The sequence below is a fragment of the Pristiophorus japonicus genome, chromosome 5 (genome assembly GCF_044704955.1).
Source record: "Pristiophorus japonicus isolate sPriJap1 chromosome 5, sPriJap1.hap1, whole genome shotgun sequence".
Taxonomy (NCBI): domain Eukaryota; kingdom Metazoa; phylum Chordata; class Chondrichthyes; family Pristiophoridae; genus Pristiophorus; species Pristiophorus japonicus.
The window spans coordinates 219,083,582-219,111,145 of NC_091981.1; positions in this window are offsets into that span (position 1 = coordinate 219,083,582).

A 27,564-nucleotide genomic window follows, 5' to 3' on the forward strand; every position below is an offset into this window, starting at 1 on the left:
AATTCTGGCTGCACTTCAGTCCCACTCTCCTGATCTTTGGGCACCCTGTGCGGAGGGGAGCGGGTAGGTCCGAAGGCCTCCTCGTAGGACTGCTCCTGGGCACGGCCAAGGGTGCCATCAGCCGGTCCAGGCAGCGGGCGGTCGAGGGGGTCGTTCAACCTGACTGCCTGCCTCTCTTCCGCTCTTACATCCGGTCCAGGGTGTCCTTGGAGATGGAGCACGCGGTGTCCACCGGTACGCTCGCGGCCTTCCGCGAGAGGTGGGCACCGGAGGGACTGGAGTGCATCATCACGCCCGGCAACCAAATTTTAATTTGATTTTACGTTTTTAAGTTTAATTTGTTTTAATTGCCGGTGCTTTTAGTGTCCCCCTTTCCTTTTATAGGGTGCACTGGGGAAAATTGTGATTTTAGTGCCCAAAAATAAAAACCAAAAAAAGAAAAACACAAAAAAAAACAAAAAAAAAAAGGGGGGTGAAAAAAAGGGCCTTGTAAATGTCTGGAGTGTCACCCAGGTCGGGTGGCACCGTTTAATGTTTTATGTTTTTGCAGGTGAACTCCAAAAAGAGTTTCATGCACAAGGACCAATTGTGGAGCAGTGGAGGCGTGTCCTGCTCAGTAGGAGCTGAGCTGCAGAGAGAGGAGCAGCTATCAACTTTTGCTCCTGCCTGGAGAGCCCTGAGACCAGCCCAGGAAGAGAAGGAAGGAAGGGGCTTCACCACCAACTTTCACCCAGAGGGAGAGGAGGAGAACAGAAAACTTTTTTACATCTTTACCATTTCTGCAAAGAGTTGGAGAGAGGGGGAAAAACCAACAACAAACATCCAGTGTGGAAGGAGGGAGACTCTACATTTCCTACAGGTGGGTGTGGGTGCATTTCCCAAAAAGACTTTGTTATATCGGTGGGGGGAGGAAAGAAGACCACTGAGGGCCGGAACATCGCGGGGGGTGTGTGTGTGTGGAAAGTGTGTGTGGGGGCCTTGCTTACAACTAGGCCCCCCCCACAATTGGAACCCCCCCCCCCCCAATTGCCTAGCCTGGGATAGCTGGAGCTACCAGGCTGAAGATTTTTCTTAATCACCTAATTAAACATCGTTGGGAGTGTGTGCCTGGTGGCTCTAGCTGCCCCAGGTGAAGACATCTTCTCCCCTCACCTGAAGACCAACCCAAAGACTGTGCTTGTGTGTTTTGCCATCTGGGGAGTGCACCCACCCACAGCTGCGAGGGGAGACCTGCCCTCGCAGTTCCCTCCCCCCCTTCCCACCCCCCTCTCTCTCTCTCTTTCTCTGTTACTTGTTTTCTCCCCTCTCTCTCTGAGGCCCCTTTCTCCTAATTTAAAAAAAAACAATTGAGACAACTGAGCAGAGGGAGCAAGGCCCCACCCCAATTGCCAACTAGGGGAGAGGTGTGCCTCATTAAGGGCTCCTCTGCTCAGTTAATATACGAGGCCAATAAAGACCATTAAGGCCTGTGACTTTGGGGTGGGTGTAGCCCTTAAAGGGACCCCGTGATGGCGACCCCATCCACGCCGGTGGCAGGGCCAGCGAGGACATATGCGCAGGTGGCAACCGCTTCCACGGCACCTCCTGCGCCACCCGCTGCCCTGCCACCTTTTCAACTTATCACCAGGAAACACGGGGTCAAGAGCTACACTCACCCCACAATGAGCATTGAGGAGTGCATGCGAGCGATGGCTGGGGTAGTCGGCCCCTCGGCCATTGTCGCGGCCTCCAAGATGTCTGGGAAGGCTGTTTTCTTCCTGGGGTCGGAGCGGGCGGTGTCCCTGGCCCTCGAAAAGGGGCTCACGGTGGGCGGGACGTTCCTGCCGGTGGACCCTCTCGAGGCCACCGCGCAGAGGGTCATCGTGTCAAACGTCCCGCCCTTTGTTTCCGCTGAGCTCCTCCTCCCTCACCTACACCAACTGGGGGAGGTAAGGTCGGGGATCAACCCCATACCGCTCGGCCTCAGGGAGAACAGCCTGCGCCACGTGTTCTCCTTCCGCCGCCAGCTCTTTGTCCGGCTGGCGCGGGAGGACATGACGGAAGGGCACTTTAATGTGGTGCACGAGGGGACTGCCTACCGCGTCTTCTGGACGTCGGACGGCGTGCGGTGCCATGCCTGCAGAGAGGTGGGGCACATTCGCAAGAACTGCCCCGCCTCCAAGGCCGCCAAACCACCGAAGGCGGCCAAGGCTGGCGCCGCCGCCACCCCTCCCCCTAGTTGCGTCCGCGTGCCGGGAGCCATAGGTGCGCGGGCATCGTCGGAGGCCTTTGTTTTCAGGGCCTCCGGCGGGGGGGAGGGAGAGCGTCCGAACGAAAAGAAGGCGCGGAACAAGGAGAAACATCTAGAGGCGGGTCCCCTCGGTGCGCCAGACAATTTGTTTACCGCGCTCGGCCCAACCCAGTCACCGGCGAGCGCGGGGTGCCCCGAGCCCGTGCCCGAGCCCTTGAACAACACCACAGAGGGGCCCGGGCGCGGGCAAGAAAAGGAAAAGGGGGGGGCGGAGCGGGAGGCCTCGGCAGACATGGAGGTCTCCCTGCCTCCGCGCGCCCCCAGGAACAAAAGGAGGCACGGCTCCGATGAGGCGGAGGGGGAACAACATCCCTCCGCGGAGGAGTCGGTGCCCGCCGCGTGTCCCGCGTCCCCAACCAGCGCCCACAAGCTGCGCTGTAGGCGAGAGGAGTCTGTCCCCGGGGAGGGTGAGACAGTCGAGGCTGCCCAGCCTCTGCCTCCCGGGGATGGCGTGGAAGATCTGCCTGTCGTGGGGGGCGTGGGGATCGCGGAGGAATGCATTGCCGCCGGGTCGGGCGTCCCGGGAACTGAGGCGGGCGGGGCCGAAAAGGCCGAACCTGAGCCCGCCCAGCCAATACCCAACTTCCCCCGGGAGTCGCTCGACCCGGCAGAAAATGAAACATATGTCTATTATGACACTGTAGATGCTGGGCCGGGGGGTGGCAGCGGGGAGGGGGAGGAACACCCACCCTCGCCTCTTGCTGTGGAGCTGGAGCACTTGGAGAGCCTGGGGATTTCCTATGGCCGGGTCTCTCCTTGTTCCCCGGTTCCTGGGGCGGAGGGGGAACCCCTTCCGCTGTCATTTCCCGACCCAGCACCATTTTTAAAAGAGCCCAGTGGGGACTCCTCTGCCGACGATCCTGGGGGTGGGATCGGGGCAGTGCCAGGGCCGGTTGGAGCGGCCGGTTCATTTGCCGTACCTTGTGCGGTTGATGGGCCGGCTGCTGGCGGCCACCTCCCGGAGGAGGACGGGGACTCGGTGGGGGACGTGGGTGAAGACCTAGAGACCACCGCCAGCGAGGCGGTGGATCTGCTCGCGGCTGCCGCCAAGACCATCCTCATTCCTGCAAAGGAACTCCGGGACTTTTTGGCCCAGAGCCGGGGTCGCTGCGACCAAGCCCGACTGGCCCTGGAAAAATGGTCCGAGCCAGAGCTGATCAAGGGGTCCGTCCGCGCCGCCGTTAAAACCTTGGCCGCGGGCGGGCCCTTGACAAAGGCGCAACACCTTGAGCTGCGCGAGCTCGAGGGACTCCTCGCTGGGCTGCGGAGGGAGCGGAGTTCAACAAAAGACTCCGCTCCCTCCCCCACAATAGATTAAGGTAGAGATTGCACTATGCTTTTGCCATGAAGATAACCATAGCCAGCCTCAACATCAACGGCGGCAGAGGGGCACGCCGTAGATTTGACAATTTTTCGCTCCTGTGGGAGGGGAAATATGCGGTGTGCTTCCTGCAAGAAACCCACACCGTTCCGGGAGACGAAGCCACGTGGCTCCTGGAATGGCAAGGAGAGGTCCGCATGAGCCACCTCACCGCCATTTCTAGTGGGGTGGCCATCTTGCTGGGCCCGCATTTTCAGCCGGAGATCTTGGGGGTCGAGGAGCCCGTGCCAGGCCGCTTGCTGCACGTAACGGTTCGCCTGGGGGACGTGCCGCTCCATCTCGTGAACGTACGCCCCTCAGCCCGGTCCGCAGCAAACGCGCTTCTTTGAAGAGGTGTCCGCTCTTCTTGGCTCCGTTGACGTCGGCGACTGCATTGTCCTCGGGGGGGATTTTAACTGCACCCTCGAGGCGAGGGACCGCTCCGGTGCCCCGCAGTGCATGACGGCGATGGAGAAGTTGAGGGACCTGGTCGGGTCCTTCGACTTGGTGGACGTCTGGCGAAATCTCCACCCCGACTCCAGCGCCTTTACTTGGGTGAGGCCTGGAGTAGGATGGTCCAGAGTCGACCGCCTTTACGTGTCTCGGGCGTACGTTTCCTGCGTCCCGGCGGCCTCCATGCGGCCGGTGCCGTGTTCGGACCACCACCTGGTGTGGGCGGAGCTCGCTTCGCTCCGCGCGAGGGCGGGGTCCGCGTACTGGCACTTTAACAACCGGCTGCTGGAGGACGTGCGGTTCCAGGACTCGTTCCGTCGATTCTGGTCCGACTGGAGAAGGAAGCAGGGGGCCTTCCCCTCCTTGAGGCTATGGTGGGACGTGGGCAAGGCTCACGTCCGCGTCTTCTGTCAAGAGTACGCGAGGGGGTCGACCAAGAGGCGGGCGGCCAGAGTCGGGCGCCTAGAAAAAGAGGTGCTCGACCTGGAAGCCCGTCTCGGTCAAGTCGTCCAGGACCCGGCCCTGCGGACGGTGTACGAAGCGAAGAAGGCCGCGCTGAAGGACCTGCAGCTCGTCGGGTCCCGAGGCGCGTTCGTGAGGTCGCGGATCCAGTTCCTGCGGGATCTGGACCGCGGCTCCCCCTTCTTCTACTCGCTGGAAAAAAGGCAGAGTGTCCGTAAGCAGCTCTTGACGCTGCTGGCCGACGACGGCTCTCTCGTCTCGGATCCGGAGGGCGTCAACAACAGGGCCCGTGAATATTACGGGGCTCTGTTCTCTCCGGATCCGTCCAGCGAGGAAGCGCGTAGAGTTTTGTGGGAGGACCTGCCGAAGGTCAGCCCGGAGGGCGCCGAAAATCTGGAAGCTCCGCTAAGCCTGGCGGAGCTGACCGGTGCCCTCGCCCGGCTCTCGAGGGGAAAATCCCCGGGGCTGGACGGGCTGACCGTGGAGTTCCACAGGGCGTTCTGGGACGTCCTGGGGAGCGACTACGCGCGGGTCCTGGGGGAAAGTCTGGCGACCGGGGAGATGCCCCTCTCTTGGCGCAGGGCAGTCATCGTCCTGCTGCCTAAGAAGGGCGATCTCCGCCTCCTTAAGAACTGGCGCCCGGTCTCCCTCCTCAGCACGGACTACAAAATCTTCACCAGGGCGATGTCTGCTCGCCTTGGTGCCGTGCTGGACCACATGATCCACCCCGACCAGTCCTACACGGTCCCGGGCCGGACAATCCACGATAACATCCATCTGGTCCGGGACCTCATCCACTGTTCCCAGGAGGCTGGTCTGTCGGTCGCCTTCCTATCCCTCGACCAAGAGAAGGCGTTCGACAGGGTGGATCACGACTATCTGCTCGGAACTCTGCGCGCTTTCGGGTTCGGGACGCATTTCGTCGCCCGGATCCGACTTTTGTACGCCGCCGCGGAGTGTCTGATTAAGGTTAACGGGTCCTTGACGGCGCCCCTTCGCTTTAGGAGAGGGGTGCGCCAGGGATGCCCCATGTCCGGCCAGTTATACGCCGTTTGCGTGGAGCCTTTCCTGCGCCTCTTGCGGACGAGGTTGACGGGACTGGCTCTGCAAGGGCCGGGCGTGGAGGTCGTCCTCTCGGCTTACGCCGATGACGTGCTCCTCGCGATAGAGGATCCCGCTGATCTGCGGAGGATGCGTGAGTGCCAGGAGATTTACTCGGCCGCGTCCTCCGCCAGGATCAACTGGGAGAAATGTTCCGGACTCCTGGTGGGTCAGTGGCGGGTGGACTCCCTGCCGGAGGAGCTCAGGCCTTTTGCCTGGAGCACGACCCATCTCCTCTATCTGGGAGTCTACCTTAGCCCCGACGAGGGAGCCTGGCCGGCGAACTGGCAGGAGCTGGAGGCCAAGGTCGCCGCTCGCCTAGGGCGCTGGACAGGACTGCTCCGAGTGCTGTCCTACAGGGGTCGAGCGCTAGTCATAAACCAGCTGGTGGCCGCAATGCTGTGGTACCGGCTGGTCACTTTGACCCCTCCCCCTGCGTTTGTCGCCAAGATACAGAAGAAGCTGGTGGACTTCTTCTGGAACAACAGGAAGCACTGGGTCTCTGCTGCGGTCTTGAGTCTCCCGCTTGAGGAGGGCGGTCAGTCGTTGGTGTGCGTCAGCGCCCAGCTCGCGACTTTCCGTCTTCAGACCCTGCAGAGATACCTTTACGTCGAGCCCCCTCCTAGGTGGTGCGCTCTGGCGAGGTATTTCTTCCGCCAGCAGCGCGACCTCAATTATGACACGCAGCTCCTGTTTGTGAACTTGAGGGGTGCCAGGACCGCCCTCTGGGAGCTGCCTGTCTTTTACAGGGAACTCATCAGGGTCTGGAACAAAGTCTCCACCAAGCGCAGCTCTCCGCCGGCTGGAGTGGCGGCCGTCCTGCAGGAACCGCTGCTCGGGAATCCGTACCTCCACGGCCGAGGTTTTATGTGGCGGTCGGAAGAGAGGGCTGTGGCTGGTGAGGTGACCAGGGTCAGGGACCTGCTCGATGGCGGAGGAGCGGGCTGGATGGCGCCAGACACGCTGGCGCGGCGCCTAAATTCTGCCAACGTCCGCCACGCGGCCGATGCCATCGAGTCGCTAAAAACAGCTCTGGGCCCTGACTCCGTTAGGTGCATCGAGGAGGCTCAAGCACGTGGGGAGATCCCGTCCGAACTGACCCCCGTCCGGACGGAATTCCTCATCGGCGCCAAACCCCGGAACCTCCCTCGGGGGCCGGCGCCTCACAACTTGAGCCGCCTCGGGGAAATCCCCTCCGCGCCTTTCAGTTCCGCGCGGAGGGGTTTCCTGTACGGGCTGCTCCTGCACACCCTCAACTTTGCCATCCTCGCCGGCCGTCCGGACACGCCATGGCGTACCATCTTGCCGTCCGGAGGAGGCGGGGGTCCCCGATGGAGGGCACTCTACGCAGGGGTCCTCCCACTATTCATCGGGGACTTGGCCTGGAGGGTGGTGCACGGAGCAGTGCCGTGCAACAAATTTTTAAGCCGGTTCACGGACTCCCAGGCCGCCTGCAATTTCTGCGGTCTGGAGGAGTCCGTGTTCCATGTTTTTATTGAGTGCACGAGGTTGCAGCCCCTGTTTTATTATTTGAAGGGGCTGCTCCTGAAATTCTGGCTGCACTTCAGTCCCACTCTCCTGATCTTTGGGCACCCTGTGCGGAGGGGAGCGGGTAGGTCCGAAGGCCTCCTCGTAGGACTGCTCCTGGGCACGGCCAAGGGTGCCATCAGCCGGTCCAGGCAGCGGGCGGTCGAGGGGGTCGTTCAACCTGACTGCCTGCCTCTCTTCCGCTCTTACATCCGGTCCAGGGTGTCCTTGGAGATGGAGCACGCGGTGTCCACCGGTACGCTCGCGGCCTTCCGCGAGAGGTGGGCACCGGAGGGACTGGAGTGCATCATCACGCCCGGCAACCAAATTTTAATTTGATTTTACGTTTTTAAGTTTAATTTGTTTTAATTGCCGGTGCTTTTAGTGTCCCCCTTTCCTTTTATAGGGTGCACTGGGGAAAATTGTGATTTTAGTGCCCAAAAATAAAAACCAAAAAAAGAAAAACACAAAAAAAAACAAAAAAAAAAAGGGGGGTGAAAAAAAGGGCCTTGTAAATGTCTGGAGTGTCACCCAGGTCGGGTGGCACCGTTTAATGTTTTATGTTTTTGCAGGTGAACTCCAAAAAGAGTTTCATGCACAAGGACCAATTGTGGAGCAGTGGAGGCGTGTCCTGCTCAGTAGGAGCTGAGCTGCAGAGAGAGGAGCAGCTATCAACTTTTGCTCCTGCCTGGAGAGCCCTGAGACCAGCCCAGGAAGAGAAGGAAGGAAGGGGCTTCACCACCAACTTTCACCCAGAGGGAGAGGAGGAGAACAGAAAACTTTTTTACATCTTTACCATTTCTGCAAAGAGTTGGAGAGAGGGGGAAAAACCAACAACAAACATCCAGTGTGGAAGGAGGGAGACTCTACATTTCCTACAGGTGGGTGTGGGTGCATTTCCCAAAAAGACTTTGTTATATCGGTGGGGGGAGGAAAGAAGACCACTGAGGGCCGGAACATCGCGGGGGGTGTGTGTGTGTGGAAAGTGTGTGTGGGGGCCTTGCTTACAACTAGGCCCCCCCCACAATTGGAACCCCCCCCCCCCAATTGCCTAGCCTGGGATAGCTGGAGCTACCAGGCTGAAGATTTTTCTTAATCACCTAATTAAACATCGTTGGGAGTGTGTGCCTGGTGGCTCTAGCTGCCCCAGGTGAAGACATCTTCTCCCCTCACCTGAAGACCAACCCAAAGACTGTGCTTGTGTGTTTTGCCATCTGGGGAGTGCACCCACCCACAGCTGCGAGGGGAGACCTGCCCTCGCAGTTCCCTCCCCCCCTTCCCACCCCCCTCTCTCTCTCTCTTTCTCTGTTACTTGTTTTCTCCCCTCTCTCTCTGAGGCCCCTTTCTCCTAATTTAAAAAAAAACAATTGAGACAACTGAGCAGAGGGAGCAAGGCCCCACCCCAATTGCCAACTAGGGGAGAGGTGTGCCTCATTAAGGGCTCCTCTGCTCAGTTAATATACGAGGCCAATAAAGACCATTAAGGCCTGTGACTTTGGGGTGGGTGTAGCCCTTAAAGGGACCCCGTGATGGCGACCCCATCCACGCCGGTGGCAGGGCCAGCGAGGACATATGCGCAGGTGGCAACCGCTTCCACGGCACCTCCTGCGCCACCCGCTGCCCTGCCACCTTTTCAACTTATCACCAGGAAACACGGGGTCAAGAGCTACACTCACCCCACAATGAGCATTGAGGAGTGCATGCGAGCGATGGCTGGGGTAGTCGGCCCCTCGGCCATTGTCGCGGCCTCCAAGATGTCTGGGAAGGCTGTTTTCTTCCTGGGGTCGGAGCGGGCGGTGTCCCTGGCCCTCGAAAAGGGGCTCACGGTGGGCGGGACGTTCCTGCCGGTGGACCCTCTCGAGGCCACCGCGCAGAGGGTCATCGTGTCAAACGTCCCGCCCTTTGTTTCCGCTGAGCTCCTCCTCCCTCACCTACACCAACTGGGGGAGGTAAGGTCGGGGATCAACCCCATACCGCTCGGCCTCAGGGAGAACAGCCTGCGCCACGTGTTCTCCTTCCGCCGCCAGCTCTTTGTCCGGCTGGCGCGGGAGGACATGACGGAAGGGCACTTTAATGTGGTGCACGAGGGGACTGCCTACCGCGTCTTCTGGACGTCGGACGGCGTGCGGTGCCATGCCTGCAGAGAGGTGGGGCACATTCGCAAGAACTGCCCCGCCTCCAAGGCCGCCAAACCACCGAAGGCGGCCAAGGCTGGCGCCGCCGCCACCCCTCCCCCTAGTTGCGTCCGCGTGCCGGGAGCCATAGGTGCGCGGGCATCGTCGGAGGCCTTTGTTTTCAGGGCCTCCGGCGGGGGGGAGGGAGAGCGTCCGAACGAAAAGAAGGCGCGGAACAAGGAGAAACATCTAGAGGCGGGTCCCCTCGGTGCGCCAGACAATTTGTTTACCGCGCTCGGCCCAACCCAGTCACCGGCGAGCGCGGGGTGCCCCGAGCCCGTGCCCGAGCCCTTGAACAACACCACAGAGGGGCCCGGGCGCGGGCAAGAAAAGGAAAAGGGGGGGGCGGAGCGGGAGGCCTCGGCAGACATGGAGGTCTCCCTGCCTCCGCGCGCCCCCAGGAACAAAAGGAGGCACGGCTCCGATGAGGCGGAGGGGGAACAACATCCCTCCGCGGAGGAGTCGGTGCCCGCCGCGTGTCCCGCGTCCCCAACCAGCGCCCACAAGCTGCGCTGTAGGCGAGAGGAGTCTGTCCCCGGGGAGGGTGAGACAGTCGAGGCTGCCCAGCCTCTGCCTCCCGGGGATGGCGTGGAAGATCTGCCTGTCGTGGGGGGCGTGGGGATCGCGGAGGAATGCATTGCCGCCGGGTCGGGCGTCCCGGGAACTGAGGCGGGCGGGGCCGAAAAGGCCGAACCTGAGCCCGCCCAGCCAATACCCAACTTCCCCCGGGAGTCGCTCGACCCGGCAGAAAATGAAACATATGTCTATTATGACACTGTAGATGCTGGGCCGGGGGGTGGCAGCGGGGAGGGGGAGGAACACCCACCCTCGCCTCTTGCTGTGGAGCTGGAGCACTTGGAGAGCCTGGGGATTTCCTATGGCCGGGTCTCTCCTTGTTCCCCGGTTCCTGGGGCGGAGGGGGAACCCCTTCCGCTGTCATTTCCCGACCCAGCACCATTTTTAAAAGAGCCCAGTGGGGACTCCTCTGCCGACGATCCTGGGGGTGGGATCGGGGCAGTGCCAGGGCCGGTTGGAGCGGCCGGTTCATTTGCCGTACCTTGTGCGGTTGATGGGCCGGCTGCTGGCGGCCACCTCCCGGAGGAGGACGGGGACTCGGTGGGGGACGTGGGTGAAGACCTAGAGACCACCGCCAGCGAGGCGGTGGATCTGCTCGCGGCTGCCGCCAAGACCATCCTCATTCCTGCAAAGGAACTCCGGGACTTTTTGGCCCAGAGCCGGGGTCGCTGCGACCAAGCCCGACTGGCCCTGGAAAAATGGTCCGAGCCAGAGCTGATCAAGGGGTCCGTCCGCGCCGCCGTTAAAACCTTGGCCGCGGGCGGGCCCTTGACAAAGGCGCAACACCTTGAGCTGCGCGAGCTCGAGGGACTCCTCGCTGGGCTGCGGAGGGAGCGGAGTTCAACAAAAGACTCCGCTCCCTCCCCCACAATAGATTAAGGTAGAGATTGCACTATGCTTTTGCCATGAAGATAACCATAGCCAGCCTCAACATCAACGGCGGCAGAGGGGCACGCCGTAGATTTGACAATTTTTCGCTCCTGTGGGAGGGGAAATATGCGGTGTGCTTCCTGCAAGAAACCCACACCGTTCCGGGAGACGAAGCCACGTGGCTCCTGGAATGGCAAGGAGAGGTCCGCATGAGCCACCTCACCGCCATTTCTAGTGGGGTGGCCATCTTGCTGGGCCCGCATTTTCAGCCGGAGATCTTGGGGGTCGAGGAGCCCGTGCCAGGCCGCTTGCTGCACGTAACGGTTCGCCTGGGGGACGTGCCGCTCCATCTCGTGAACGTACGCCCCTCAGCCCGGTCCGCAGCAAACGCGCTTCTTTGAAGAGGTGTCCGCTCTTCTTGGCTCCGTTGACGTCGGCGACTGCATTGTCCTCGGGGGGGATTTTAACTGCACCCTCGAGGCGAGGGACCGCTCCGGTGCCCCGCAGTGCATGACGGCGATGGAGAAGTTGAGGGACCTGGTCGGGTCCTTCGACTTGGTGGACGTCTGGCGAAATCTCCACCCCGACTCCAGCGCCTTTACTTGGGTGAGGCCTGGAGTAGGATGGTCCAGAGTCGACCGCCTTTACGTGTCTCGGGCGTACGTTTCCTGCGTCCCGGCGGCCTCCATGCGGCCGGTGCCGTGTTCGGACCACCACCTGGTGTGGGCGGAGCTCGCTTCGCTCCGCGCGAGGGCGGGGTCCGCGTACTGGCACTTTAACAACCGGCTGCTGGAGGACGTGCGGTTCCAGGACTCGTTCCGTCGATTCTGGTCCGACTGGAGAAGGAAGCAGGGGGCCTTCCCCTCCTTGAGGCTATGGTGGGACGTGGGCAAGGCTCACGTCCGCGTCTTCTGTCAAGAGTACGCGAGGGGGTCGACCAAGAGGCGGGCGGCCAGAGTCGGGCGCCTAGAAAAAGAGGTGCTCGACCTGGAAGCCCGTCTCGGTCAAGTCGTCCAGGACCCGGCCCTGCGGACGGTGTACGAAGCGAAGAAGGCCGCGCTGAAGGACCTGCAGCTCGTCGGGTCCCGAGGCGCGTTCGTGAGGTCGCGGATCCGGTTCCTGCGGGATCTGGACCGCGGCTCCCCCTTCTTCTACTCGCTGGAAAAAAGGCAGAGTGTCCGTAAGCAGCTCTTGACGCTGCTGGCCAACGACGGCTCTCTCGTCTCGGATCCGGAGGGCGTCAACAACAGGGCCCGTGAATATTACGGGGCTCTGTTCTCTCCGGATCCGTCCAGCGAGGAAGCGCGTAGAGTTTTGTGGGAGGACCTGCCGAAGGTCAGCCCGGAGGGCACCGAAAATCTGGAAGCTCCGCTAAGCCTGGCGGAGCTGACCGGTGCCCTCACCCGGCTCTCGAGGGGAAAATCCCCGGGGCTGGACGGGCTGACCGTGGAGTTCCACAGGGCGTTCTGGGACGTCCTGGGGAGCGACTACGCGCGGGTCCTGGGGGAAAGTCTGGCGACCGGGGAGTGCCCCTCTCTTGGCGCAGGGCAGTCATCTACCTGCTGCCTAAGAAGGGCGATCTCCGCCTCCTTAAGAACTGGCGCCCGGTCTCCCTCCTCAGCACGGACTACAAAATCTTCGCCAGGGCGTCTGCTCGCCTTGGTGCCGTGCTGGACCACATGATCCACCCCGACCAGTCCTACACGGTCCCGGGCCGGACAATCCACGATAACATCCATCTGGTCCGGGACCTCATCCATTGTTCCCAGGAGGCTGGTCTGTCGGTCGCCTTCCTATCCCTCGACCAAGAGAAGGCGTTCGACAGGGTGGATCACGACTATCTGCTCGGAACTCTGCGCGCTTTCGGGTTCGGGACGCATTTCGTCGCCCGGATCCGACTTTTGTACGCCGCCGCGGAGTGTCTGATTAAGGTTAACGGGTCCTTGACGGCGCCCCTTCGCTTTAGGAGAGGGGTGCGCCAGGGATGCCCCATGTCCGGCCAGTTATACGCCGTTTGCGTGGAGCCTTTCCTGCGCCTCTTGCGGACGAGGTTGACGGGACTGGCTCTGCAAGGGCCGGGCGTGGAGGTCGTCCTCTCGGCTTACGCCGATGACGTGCTCCTCGCGGTAGAGGATCCCGCTGACCTGCGGAGGATGCGTGAGTGCCAGGAGATTTACTCGGCCGCGTCCTCCGCCAGGATCAACTGGGAGAAATGTTCCGGACTCCTGGTGGGTCAGTGGCGGGTGGACTCCCTGCCGGAGGAGCTCAGGCATTTTGCCTGGAGCACGACCCATCTCCTCTATCTGGGAGTCTACCTTAGCCCCGACGAGGGAGCCTGGCCGGCGAACTGGCAGGAGCTGGAGGCCAAGGTCGCCGCTCGCCTAGGGCGCTGGACAGGACTGCTCCGAGTGCTGTCCTACAGGGGTCGAGCGCTAGTCATAAACCAGCTGGTGGCCGCAATGCTGTGGTACCGGCTGGTCACTTTGACCCCTCCCCCTGCGTTTGTCGCCAAGATACAGAAGAAGCTGGTGGACTTCTTCTGGAACAACAGGAAGCACTGGGTCTCTGCTGCGGTCTTGAGTCTCCCGCTTGAGGGCGGTCAGTCGTTGGTGTGCGTCAGCGCCCAGCTCGCGACTTTCCGTCTTCAGACCCTGCAGAGATACCTTTACGTCGAGCCCCCTCCTAGGTGGTGTGCTCTGGCGAGGTATTTCTTCCGCCAGCAGCGCGACCTCAATTATGACACGCAGCTCCTGTTTGTGAACTTGGGGGGTGCCAGGACCGCCCTCCGGGAGCTGCCTGTCTTTTACAGGGAACTCATCAGGGTCTGGAACAAAGTCTCCACTAAGCGCAGCTCTCCGCCGGCTGGAGTGGCGGCCGTCCTGCAGGAACCGCTGCTCGGGAATCTGTACCTCCACGACCGAGGGTTTATGTGGCGGTCGGAAGAGAGGGCTGTGGCTGGTGAGGTGACCAGGGTCAGGGACCTGCTCGATGGCGGAGGAGCGGGCTGGATGGCGCCAGACACGCTGGCGCGGCGCCTAAACTCTGCCAACGTCCGCCACGCGGCCGATGCCATCGAGTCGCTAAAAACAGCTCTGGGCCCTGACTCCGTTAGGTGCATCGAGGAAGCTCAAGCACGTGGGGAGATCCCGTCCGAACTGACCCCCGTCCGGACGGAATTCCTCATCGGCGCCAAACCCCGGAACCTCCCTCGGGGGCCGGCGCCTCACAACTTGAGCCGCCTCGGGGAAATCCCCTCCGTGCCTTTCAGTTCCGCGCGGAGGGGTTTCCTGTACGGGCTGCTCCTGCACACCCTCAACTTTGCCATCCTCGCCGGCCGTCCGGACACGCCATGGCGTACCATCTTGCCGTCCGGAGGAGGCGGGGGTCCCCGATGGAGGGCACTCTACGCAGGGGTCCTCCCACTATTCATCGGGGACTTGGCCTGGAGGGTGGTGCACGGAGCAGTGCCGTGCAATAAATTTTTAAGCCGGTTCACGGACTCCCAGGCCGCCTGCAATTTCTGCGGTCTGGAGGAGTCCGTGTTCCATGTTTTTATCGAGTGCACGAGGTTGCAGCCCCTGTTCCATTATTTGAAGGGGCTGCTCCTGAAATTCTGGCTGCACTTCAGTCCCACTCGCCTGATCTTTGGGCACCCTGTGCGGAGGGGAGCGGGTAGGTCCGAAGGCCTCCTCGTAGGACTGCTCCTGGGCACGGCCAAGGGTGCCATCAGCCGGTCCAGGCAGCGGGCGATCGAGGGGGTCGTTCAACCTGACTGCCTGCCTCTCTTCCGCTCTTACATCCGGTCCAGGGTGTCCTTGGAGATGGAGCACGCGGTGTCCACCGGTACGCTCGCGGTCTTCCGCGAGAGGTGGGCACCGGAGGGACTGGAGTGCATCATCACGCCCGGCAACCAAATTTTAATTTGATTTTACATTTTAAAGTTTAATTTGTTTTCATTGCCGGTGCTTTTAGTGTCCCCCTCCCCTTTTATAGGGGGCACTGGAAAAATTTGATTTTAGCGCCCCAAAAAAAAACCAAAAAAAAGGGAAAAAAAGAAAAAAAAAGGGGGCCTTGAAAATGTCTGCTGTGTCACCCAGGCGGGTGGCATGGTTTTAATGTTTATGGTTATTTTCAGATGAACTCAAAAGAGTTTCATGCACAAGGACCCCCAGGTCCCGTTGCACCGCAGCATGTTGTAATTTCTCCCCATTCAAATAATATTCCCTTTTACTGTTTTTTTTTCCCAAGGTGGATGACCTCACATTTTCCGACATTGTATTCCATCTGCCAAATCTTAGCCCATTCACTTAACCTATCTAAATCTCTTTGCAGCCTCTCTGTGTCCTCTACACAACCCGCTTTCCCACTAATCTTTGTGTCATCTGCAAATTTTGTTACACTGCACTCTGTCCCCTCTTCCAGGTCATCTATGTATATTGTAAACAGTTGTGGTCCCAGCACCGATCCCTGTGGCACACCACTAACCACCGATTTCCAACCTGAAAAGGACCCATTTATCCTGACTTTCTGCTTTCTGTTAGCCAGCCAATTCTCGATCCATGCTAATACATTTCCTCTGACTCCGTGTACCTTTATCTTCTACAGTAACCTTTTGTGTGGCACCTTATTGAATGCCTTTTGAAAATCTAAATACACCACATCCATCGGTGCACCTCTATCCACCATGCTTGTTATATCCTCAAAGAATTCCAGTAAATTAGTTAAACATGATTTCCCCTTCATGAATCCATGTTGCGTCTGCTTGATTGCACTATTCCTATCTAGATGTCCCGCTATTTCTTCCTTAATGATAGCTTCAAGCATTTTCCCCACTACAGATGTTAAACTAACCGGCCTATAGTTATCTGCCTTTTGTCCGCCCCCTTTTTTTAAACAGAGGCGTTACATTAGCTGCTTTCCAATCCGCTGGTACCTCCCCAGAGTCCAGAGAATTTTGGTAGATTATAATGAATGCATCTGCGATAACTTCCGCCATCTCTTTTAATACCGAGATGCATTTCATCAGGACCAGGGGACCATGAACCCTTATCTTGTATAATAACCTTTTATGTGGCACCTTATCGAATGCCTTTTGGAAATCCAAATATCCTACTTCCACTGGTTCCCCATTATCTACCCTGCTAGTGCCATCCTCAAAAAACTCTAATAAATTTGTCAAACACGATTTCCCTTTCATAAAACGATGTTGGCTCTGCCTAATCATGTTATGATTTTATGATTTTCCAGTCCATTTATATAGTTTGTTGAGGTGTCCAAAACTGCACACTATGGGGGAAGCTTAACATGAAAAAACAGATGGGTTCGAGGGGGGCGGGGGAGGGACGTGGGAAATTCAAGTTTAACAATCTAAAACCCGATCCCAACCCGCCACCAACCTGCCCACGTTTACTTTGTACTCAGGCGGAACGGGGGGCAGGCAGCCAACCTGCTGCCAGGAGGCAGGTTGACATTTAAATATGATAATGAGGTTTAACTGCAGGCGGCCGGGGATTCTGGGGCTCGGATTTCCGGTAGCTGCAGCAAGGCAAGTACAGCCTTGGGGAGCAATCCTTGTGGGCCAGGAGGAGCAGGATAATTTCTAGCAACCCCCCAAGCTCACCCACCAGCAGCCCACCCCTACGGGTTTCCCCCATTCTGGATGGGTAGGAAGGAAACAGCAAAGTTTGGCCCTATATCTCAGAACTGACCTAACCATTGATCTGTAAAATGTCTGTATAACTTGTTCTCACTGGTAATTCATTGTTCTCCAGGAGGGGGTGGAACTTACTATATTTAATGTAAGTTAAAAAAATGGCAATGGAGAAAATAGTGAGACTGAATATATACAAATCTCCAGGACCTGATGGTTTTTACTTTTCTGTTTTTATTTTAGATTTCCAGCTTCCGCAATGTTTTGCTTTTGTAACATGGGTCGGAAATGAATTAGGAGATAGAGAATAGACATAGTGGGTATGTACTCCAATTGGCAAGATGTAACTAGTAGTATTTCCCAGGAATCTGTACTGGGGCCTCAGTTTTTCATTGTATTTATCAATGACTTAGATGAAGGAATAGAGAGCTGTATATCCAAGTTTGCTGACGACACTAAGTTATGTGTCACAATAAGTAGTGCAGATGGGAACAGGAAGATGCAAAGGGACATTGATAGATTAAGTGAGTGGGCAAAACTGTGACAGATGGAATTCAATGTGGGGAAGTGTGAGGTCATCCACTTTGGACCAAAGAAAGGTGAGTATTTTCTGAATTGTGACGTAGGAACTATGGGGGAGCAGAGAGATTTAGGGGCCCGTGAACAGAACTCACTAAAAGCTAGTGAACAAGTACAACAAATAGTTTAAAAAGCTAATGGAATGTTAGCCTTTATCTCATGGGGGCTGATTTACAAAGAGGTGGAAGTTATGCTACAGTTGTGTACAGATTTGGTTAGACCACATCTGGAGCACTGTGTTCAGTTCTGAGCATCGCACCTCAGGAAGGAGATATTGGCCTTGGAGGGAGTGTAGCGCAGATTCACTAGAATGATACCGGGGCTAAAAGGGTCAAATTATGAGGACAGGTTACATAGACTAGACTGGTTTACTTTGAATATAGCAGACTTAAGGGTGATGTAAAATGTTTAAGATGATTTAAGTATTTGCTAGGGTATTCGAGGGAAACAATTTCCTTTGGTGGGGGTGTCCGCCATCTTTATTTGTCCTTAAAATTAGAGCTAAGCCATTCAGGAGTGATGTCAGGAAGCACTTCTTCGCACAAAGGGTAGTGGAAACCTGGAACTCTCTCCCCAAAAAAGCTGTTGACAGTAGGTCATTTGAAAATTTCTAAACAGTGATTGATCGAGTTTTGTTAGGTAAGAGTGATAACATGGAACAAAGCCGGATAGATGGAGTTGAGATACAGATCAGCCATGATCGAATGGAATGGCGGAGTAGGCTCGAGGGGCTAAATCACCTACTCCTGTTCCTATGTTCATATTACACACATTTACAGTGAGCTGTTTCCACATGCTTCACCCTACATTTATACACATTAAAATCCACCTGCAATATCTCAACCCATCTAATTAATTAGTCAAAGCCTTTCTGAAGTACACAAACTTCTTTTCTATTCGAAATCTGCCCATGGAGCTTTATATTATCATCAAATTTAATAATACTACTATATACACATTGTTCTGTATCATTTAGCAATATTGTAAACAGCAGTACTCCAATATATGTTCCCTGGGACACTCGACTGTTTTTTTTTTCCCAGGCAGAGCAATTTCCATTTATCAGCATCCTCTATCTACTGTCATCAAGTCAGCTGTCAATCTATCAAGACAATTTGTTGTTTATTTCAGAGCCTTACCTCTCCTATTAGTCTCACGCGGAACTTGTTGAATACTTTATTTCAATCCAAGTAACCATATCCACTCTTGTGCAATATCTTATTTACCTCCTCAAAGAATTTCAGCAGGTTTTTAGAGCATGACTAATTACTTCGAAAACAATGGTGCCTGTACCTTATGATTCCTGTGTAATTTATAACAACATTTACAGCTTTCCAAAAAAATACTGTAAATCATTTTGTCCACTGCAGATACTAGGCTAATTGACCTGTAATTACCAGGTGCACACGTTACTGTCTTTTGACTATTAGAATTGTATGTGTCATCCACTACTATACTTCTCAAGGCTTTAAGGAAACCTGAAAAGCATCAATTAAAGCATCACTAATGGCATCCATTAATTCTTTGAGGATTCGAGGAAGACTCTTTTCGGTTTCTGAATAACACAATCTTTACTGACACAATTTTGTACGTTCTCTGTCCTGGATACCTTAACCCCGTTTACCGTGACTGGAATTTCTCTGCGGTCCTCCGATGTGAAAACGCATGTGAAAAATATATTCAAGCTTTCTGCTAATAGTGTTACTGAATTGATATTTTCATTGACCTACTTGCTCTTTGACCTTCCTTCTATTATTGATGCAGTTATAAATGATTTGGGGGGCCTTCTGGTTGCCTCTGCATTTTGTCTCTGTTATGTTTTCTAATATTTTCTTTAGCAGTCTTCAGTTGCTTTGGTATGAATCGTAATGCTCCTTATTCCTTACTTGACCTAGAAATTGGCCTCCTTAGTGCCTCCTGTTACCGTCTCAGCGCGGACAATAACAAGGCACTTAGTACCTACCGACCGGGCGTATTCGGCAGGAGGTTTGCGACGCCAATATGGCATTGCGCCCCGTTATCTCCTTCGCCCAGAGATCGGACATCATTGCCGTGCGCATCGCCCCAGTAGCACCCCGGACCCGAACTTCGGTTCCGCCACCTGCAGCATCGCCGGGTGAAAACACCGACAGCTGCAGGAGCCATTCAGTGGGAGGCCGGGCACTTCCGGGGAGAGGCTTAAAGGTGAGGTGGCCGAGGAAGGTGAAATATTTTTTAAATTGCTCTCTGTGATTTTTTTTCCTTGTTTCTCTCCCATGATCGATCAGCCTGGCACTCTGCTGCAGTGCGGTGGGCTGATCGGGCCGGATCACGGCTGCCATCGTGCCTGCAGTGATGGCCCTTCCCCTAAAGGGAGGAAAGGAGCCTTCCATCACGGCAGTACTGCACAGCCCATTGTGCAGCGCTGCACACCTACTGCCCCGCCTGCTGCCTCTCGGGTCAACGCTGAATTTTTAAAAAGCTCATAAACAGCAGCGCTAATTTTTTCAGCTTTTAAAAGATAGCGCCTCAAATGGGATGCTCCAGAATTTCTTCCCATTTATGCCTATTTTTTAGTTTCTTACTATCCTTTCTATTAAACTATTGCTGTCTAGGTTTTACAACGTTTCTCCTTTTTAAAAAAAACAATATGTAATCTTTCTCCATCCTTAAACATACTCTTCTGTTGTTCTAGTTCAAATACGATTCCCCCCCCTCCACCCCACAAAAAAAAATTCCAATGCTTCTCTCAAAGCTCCAATATTTGTCCTTTCAAGTCCTATACCTCTATCTTTTTCCTTTTGACTTTAGCTATAACATCCATTTCAAAACTAACAATATAAAGATTTCTACATTTTATGCCTACCAGTCTCTAGTGTATTAACTAACTCTGGTGAACTTCTAAGCACTAAGCGCAACACACCCTATGCTATAGTAACCTGGCTCGCATTTTGTGTGGGGAAATGTCCTGTCTGCCTCAATGATTGTATTTTCAAGTCTCCCTTCATGTTCTCCTCAACCAGTTCATTCAACCTGCAGAATACTGAAGTCTTCCACAATAGCACATTATGATGGTCTGCAGATCTCCTTACTTCAGGGATCTGATGGAGAGTTTCTCTGTGCTGCCACCATGAGGGAAGGCAGCACATCAGCACACACACCATATACTCCACTGTTACCTCCCGGAATAGGAATCTGGTTACCAGTAATCAGTGAGAGAACTGATCTAATGGAAGCAGAAAGATACTAAAATCCCTGAGAGGGACTCATACAAATATCTTCTAGCACCCCGCTGCTCTGAACAGACCCAACACGCAGCGGCGAGGGAGGCAATTTAGATTATTAAGACCTTGTTAAGAGGATTTTAAACACAATTTTGAGGTCAACTTACTATTTTTCCAGGTTTTCTATGAGGTTGCCGCTGCTCAGGGATCACGTCAGGTAAGAACGTCAGGGGTTGTGCCAACATGAATTAATTTCTTTACCTGACAGTGCTGCTCTGTATACTTCACAATCCGGTTGGCATGGACCTTTCCAACCAATTGCCCAGATCTGCAATCCTTCATTCAATGTGACTACACTGAATTGGCTGACTTTCCTGAATCTCTCATGGTGCTGGGAATGGTTTGCAGATGTACTTGGAGTTGCCACTTTATCCAGGATGCATTGCAACGAGGTGGAACCCTATCATTATTTACTCACATAAAATGCAACCCAGGCCACCATAGCAGAGGGGTTAGGTGAAGGGAAATTTAGAAATCTAAAGAGAAAGGTCAATGCAATAGAGCAGTGTAACGATTTGGGTAAAAATAAGCAGAGTGTGATAAGAAGGGACAGAGAGTTTAACGGTAGCAGTGCAGCAGAGAATAAAGTCAAAGCAGGAAATAATGGTGAAAATGTAAATTAAAAGCCCTTTATTTGAATGCATGAAGCAATCGTAACAAGACACCATAATTAGTAGCACAAATAGAGATAATTGGGTTTGATCTAATAGCCATTACAAAAATATGGTTGCATGGTGACCAAGGTTGGGAACTAAGGGCCCAAACTTGGTCGAGGTTCCGCCCACAGCCGCCGACCATTCACCGGAATCAGTTTTCTTTTTGGCGATTCCTCCGGTCCCGCCCATTTGATGCCCAGGTGCCGCCCGCCGGGAGATTCCTCGCGGAGGTTTCTCCAGCGCTACTTGCTGTCGCCCGCCCATGCCGGAGGCTGGAAATCCGGGATTTTCCTCAGGCACCATGGACTACGATCATGCTACCGCCCGCCAGAAGGACCGCTGGCAAAAAGCTGGTCTGAGCTGGCTGTGAGTCGGGCGGCAGGGAGAATCGCTGAGAGTGCTGCAGAGCATCACATCCCGGGTATTGTGCACATGCTGCAGCATTAACAGTGGCACAGAAATAGTAATGTGATGGACCTCAAACCGCACAAAAAGAGTCGAGATAAGTAAATCCAGATTACATCGTTGAAGGGAACGTGTGGTGGAGGAAGCGGTAATGAGTGTTGAAAGATGGTAAAGCCTCAATGGAGATGCCCTACAATAGTCTTGAAACCATTTCAGGCAGAATCGCGGGAAAAGGTAATCACCAAAAAAAAAACACGCATGCGCAGAACGGCTGTTGCTATGGATGCCGGCCTTGCACGACGGAATAAATCACTAACGCCCATTTCACATCGCTGTGGCTAACACCCAAACTACAAAATCGAAACTAGTGGTTTTTAAATTGGCCGATATTCTGACGATCCTGAAAAATAATGACACCACTAACGCCGGAAATATCGCCCATTTTTGGGCGACGTAGATCCTGATGAAAAATCTAACCTTGAGTGACAGATTGTGACTGCGCAGATGGTATGAGCTTATGTCAGGGAAAATAGGCGAGAGTTAGAAGATGTAAAGCTCTAGCAGTTCGTTGCATGTGATAGAGAGAACAGCATGACATGAGGTATGGAAGATGGAAAAATACATATAATGATTTGCAAAGTCACTGATGCACATGTCATCTCAGGGGCCCCACTATGCGATATTTAGCATGAGAAAAAGTGGGGTGGAGTGCAAGCCTTAATGTGTGCCTTGCAAATAGTTCAACTGACTCTCATTGAATGGAAGCCTTCCTGCAATGGTGACCCTTACTTGTCATGTCGAGATGGCCTGATGGCAGGACCTATTATACAGTAGAATCACAGGTGGAGGGCAAGATATATCCCTCATACAGCTGAACACTTGAGGGAGAGCTGTGTTTTTTTCAGAAGTCACCTCACATTATGTAAAAATAAGACACTGACCAAGGGAGGGTGAACAATGTGACAATTGAAAAGTGCAGCATTCCAAAAGTGACAGAACATTATAACATTAATGAGCAAGTACACCAGCAATACCCACCCTTCTATCCACCACCACCACCTCTCTTCTCCCCCCTTGATGTGAGGCCTATGGTCCTCCTCTCCGCCCAGCCTTCAACACGGCGAGCCGCTCCCCTATCCTCTGCTTGATCAGGTTGTGCAGGAGGGCAGCTAGATCTCTGCAGACATGTCCATCTTGGCGAGAAGGTAGGAGGCGTGATTAACGGAGTCGGCATGTCCGGATCCTCGAGATCTGTGTGCCTTGAGGATGTGGGCTCGGGGGCTTGCACGACCTGGTCAGAAGCCATCGCTTGCCTCATTGCTTCGACGGACTCGGTGTTGCACTCCACCGCACTAATGAGCCGCTCCATGTTGTCAGTATGGTGCTGAGCAAAGGTCTCGATGCTGGCAGCTACCCCAGCCATGGTCTGCAGCAGATCGCGACCTATCTCCTCGCTCGTCCTCGATAGCTGGACTATCTCGTTAATGGCCGCGAGCCGTCCTGTGTCCTCAGGTGATTGTTAATGGCCTCTGCGCCTGCCAGCACTTGTTCCTGGTTTGTCCGGATCAAACCCCATGAATTCAGACCCCGACGCCGAGGCCCTCCGGACAGATGGCACACATGTCAGGAGGCTGATGTCCTCCTCTTCCAGCTCCACGGGCCCTTCTCCCTCATCTCAATCCTGTTCTTCCGGACTCTGGGTGGCAGAGTTGGGTGCGGTGGATCTGGGTGATCTTGGGGGGGGGTGTCTTGGGTTGGTGACAATGTCGGGGTGGGAGAAGTTGGGGCCACACTCCACCTTGGTGTGCCAGAGGTGGAAGATGAACATTTGTCGGTGCTGTCCGCATCACCATCTGCAAATAGAGGCCAACATTTCAGTCCATAGCTGGGGGGTGGGGTTGGTCAAAAGAAATGTGAGCCATGCCATCTCAGATTGTGCCATCAAGGAGTTCCATCTCTACATGGGCACACCAATAATGGCTGGCACACTGTGTTAAAAGGTATTTGACTTAACATTGTATTCATTTCATGACATGAGCGTGAAGCAGACCGGAGATTAGTATAAGCTTACCATGCTGTAGCACGGGATCTGCATCACCCTTTGTGGTTGCATGGCGGTGGTCACCCACCAATGCCACCGCACGCTCCTCTAGGCTCCTCAACTCTATGACTGCTGGACCCTCTCCCGTGGCACTCAGGTTTGCTGCCTTGGATGTATTTTTCTTCTGCAGAAAGAAACGTTGCAGCGTTTTCCCCTTTTACTCATGCCCCCCATACACACACTCACACACACACACTCACTCACACACACACACTCACACACAGACACATCTGACAGAACCTTTTGGAGTTGTACATGAGGGCTCTAATAAATGGTTACTCACTCTTGCTGACACCAGCACATCGTTCCAACGTTTCCTACACTGGTCTCCATCCTGCACAATGTTGCCCATTGAGGACACGGCCTCAACAATCTCACTCCAAATCTGTCTGCATTGTGGTGGTGGAGGCTTGCCACGACCATCCCGGGTGAGGTCTTTATACCTGCGCTCCACCTCACATACAAGCTCCTCCAGTTCTTCATCATTAAACCAGGGAGCTCTGGGCCTGGTTTTAACAGTCTTCCTTGAAGCTTTTTGTCCACTCATTTTAATTCCCTAGATAGATGGATGCGGAATACTTTGTTGCTCTGTATTTCCAACATTCGCCCCTCTCCAACTAGCGGGTGCAAGGGAGTGATCAATATTTAAGCACATGTGCAGATATCCCTTCAGCCCGATTTGCCTCAGCAATGATGTCAGCTGGCAAATAAAACTACAAGAAAAAAATCCCCAAGTCTCGTGCCTGCACAGTGCACGGTCTCCAAAGTCTTCTGTACACTGCTGCCGCTCCCGCCGACTCCCGCTGCCTAACCCGGGGGCATAATTATCGATAAGATGGATTGGTAGCAACGGAGTGGTGGTTTGGGGGGGGGTTGGTGGGAGGGATCGGCACACCAACGGGAATATTCGGAAGGGAAATTGGGCTATCAGCAGCCATTCCACCAAAAGTCGGCAGCCACTCCACTCCGCAGCATGGCCACCAATTTGCGATGGTAACAGGCCTTAACGAGAGGGGCAATTTCGGCCCCCCAACCTCTTACCTGCTCTTGTAGCCATAGTATTTATGTGGCTGGTCCAGTTAGGTTTGTGGTCAGAGGTGACCCCCAGGATGTTGATAGTTGGGATATGATGATGATAATGGTATTGAATGTCATGGGGAGGTGATTAGACTCTCGCTTATTGGAGATAGTCATTGCCTGGCAATTGTGTGGTGCGAATGTTACTAGCCACTTATCAGCCCAAGCCTGAATGTTGTCCAGGTCTTGCTGCATGCAGGCATGGACTGCTTTATTTTCTGTGGAGTTTATAATGGAAAACTGTGCAATCATCAGCGAACATCCCCACTTTTGACCTTATGATGCCATTGATGAAGCAGTTGAAGATGGTTGGGCCTAGGACACTGCCCCGAGGAATTCCTGCAGTGATGTCCTGGGGCTGTGATGATTGGCCTCCAACAACTACAACCATTTTCCTTTGTGCTAGGTATGACTCCAGCCAGTGGAGAGTTTTCCCCCTGATTCTCAATGACTTCAATTTTACTAGGGCTCCTTAATGCCACACTCAGCCAATTGCTGCTGTGATGTCAAGAGCAGTCACTCTAAATGCACCTCTGAAATTCAGCTCCTTTGTCCATGTTTGGAACAAGGCTGTAATGAGGTCTGGTGCCGAGAGATCCTGGCGGAACCCAAACTGAGCATTGATGAGCAGGTTATTGGTGGTTAAGTGCCGCTTGATAGCACGGTCGACTTCATCTTCTATCACTTTGCTGACGATTGAGAGTAGACTGATGGGGCGGTAATTGGCTGGATTGGTTTTGTCCTGCTTTTTGTGGACAGGACATACCTGGGCAATTTTCCACATTGTCGGTTAGATGCCAGTGTTGTAGCTGTACTGGAATGACTTGGCTTGAGGCGCGGCTAGTTCTGGAGCACAAGTCTTCAGCACTACAGTCGGGATGTTGTCGAGGCACATAACCTTTACTGTGTCGAGTGCACTCAGCTGCTTCTTGATGTCACGTGAAGTGAATCAAATTGACTGAAGACTGGTTTCTGTGATGGTGGGGATGTAAAGAGGAGGACGAGATGTATCATCCACTCGGCACATATGGCTGAAGGTGGTTGCAAATTATTCAGCCTTGTTTCCTGCACTTACATGCCAGGCTCCACCATCATTGAGCATGGAATATTCATCTCCTTCTGTTTGTTGCTTAATTGTCCACTACCATTCATGACTGGATGATGCAGAGCTTCCAAGTTTAATCAAAGTTTTAGGTGGTGCAGCACATTTCCACTCCCTTGGGCCACAAACTGACACGACAACGGTTTGTAGCTGCAATTTCCCATGTGGCGAGGTTGGAATCTCAGTTTTGTGATCAGGGCCAGTGTACAATGGAGTCCTGGCACTTTTTCACAAGAGAGGCAAGACCAACATTTAACCTTGATTACCCTTGGCGGCTCTTCGCAGCTCACCGTTGACCTCCTGAAAACATCCCAGCCACCTTTTGTCTGCAAAAGGAAGCCTAAATAGAGAGGGGGAAATATACATTTGAAAATGAGTGAAAGCTCTATCTTTACATAAATTTAAAGGTTTGCTCATAATGCAAAATTTTTAATACTATACTTATTAATTCATTTCCATTTGTAGATCAAATTGGTTTAAATAAAGGAGCCTAAAGTTCTTACTATTGCACTGTGAGGTGATATAAAACTAAGAACCTAATCACCAAAAAAGGCAGAGGAAACATAACTAAGAAACGCCTGTAATACCTGGAGTAACTGGAGAGCATACCAGGGCCATGCAGCAGGAATGCAGTTTTTTTGTCCATTATCTGTAAGATTTCTAAATCTCTGGCATTAAATTGATAGCAAGACTGATTATTTTAAAACAATGTGGAATAGTTTATTAAACACACACACATGTACATCTATCAGCAGTCGTCAGCTATCCTACGGATCTACTTAGTTACAACAGATACAATGATGCTACAATAATGATTTATAAAAAGGTATAAGAAGGTATACCTCTGGCAAAGCACATGGTCTGCTCCTTTGTTCATAGAAAGAGGTCCTGTCCTTGCCGTGTGCTTAAGAAAAGGGAGGGAGAACAAACTGTGGCTTGAGTTTTTATACCTCTCAACGTCATTGTTTCTCTGGAAGCCTCAGGATTGGATCTTGCTTCCAAGGCAGTTCTTTATTGGCTCTCCTCACACATATGTCTGTCTGGAGGGCTGGGGCATTTCTTGATTAGGTCAATGGCTTTCCAAAACACATCTTTAAACTCCGTCCAGCTAGAAGACAATATACACACAGAACATGCTGGAAGTCTGTGAGCGTCCATTTTGTCTCTTTCAAAACTGTCTTTTCGTATAATCTCATTTTTTTAACATTTATACATACACAGAATCAATTTTATCATTATTCTCACAAAGTTCCCCTCTTTAGGGAGAAATATCCTTATTGACTCCTGTTATGGTTTATCTCCTCAGGGCTCACACATCATAAACGTTGAGGGGGTTCTGATAGCTCTGCTGTTTATGTTTCTGTGAGGTGGATGACCGCTGTATAATGGGTTTTAAACTTAGAGAGAGAGAGAGAGAGAAAAGTGGATGGCCTGACTTGGTCCCCAGCTCATAAGGTGTCGGCCACGTAGGGGATTTACAATAGTCCAATCACATCTCCAGTGGAGACTCTCCCCTTCCCGTATCTTCAGTGCACCGTCGCTTCTCAAAGCACATTGATGAGTGATGATGTTCGTGAGTCATGCTGCAGCTCCCGCTTCTCCATCTTCCCTCGGCTTTGGTCTTGGCCAGTGTCGTCCTGACAATTGTGAGGATCCGTAACATGGTCTGTGGGAAACAAGATCAGTGCAGTATTTACTCTTTGGCAGTTTTTAACGATTAATGTGAAACCACTTCTTGTACTTAACGCCCTTTTTCCCTGGTAACTGAATCAAATAGACCGCGAGGTTCAATCGGTCTATAATTGTATGCGGTCCCCACCACCTGGGCTCAAAGGCAGCTTCTTTTTCCCATAATTTGGAATTATTACTGAGTCTCCCACCTCATATTCAAAGGGACGTACTTTCTTGTCAAAGTACC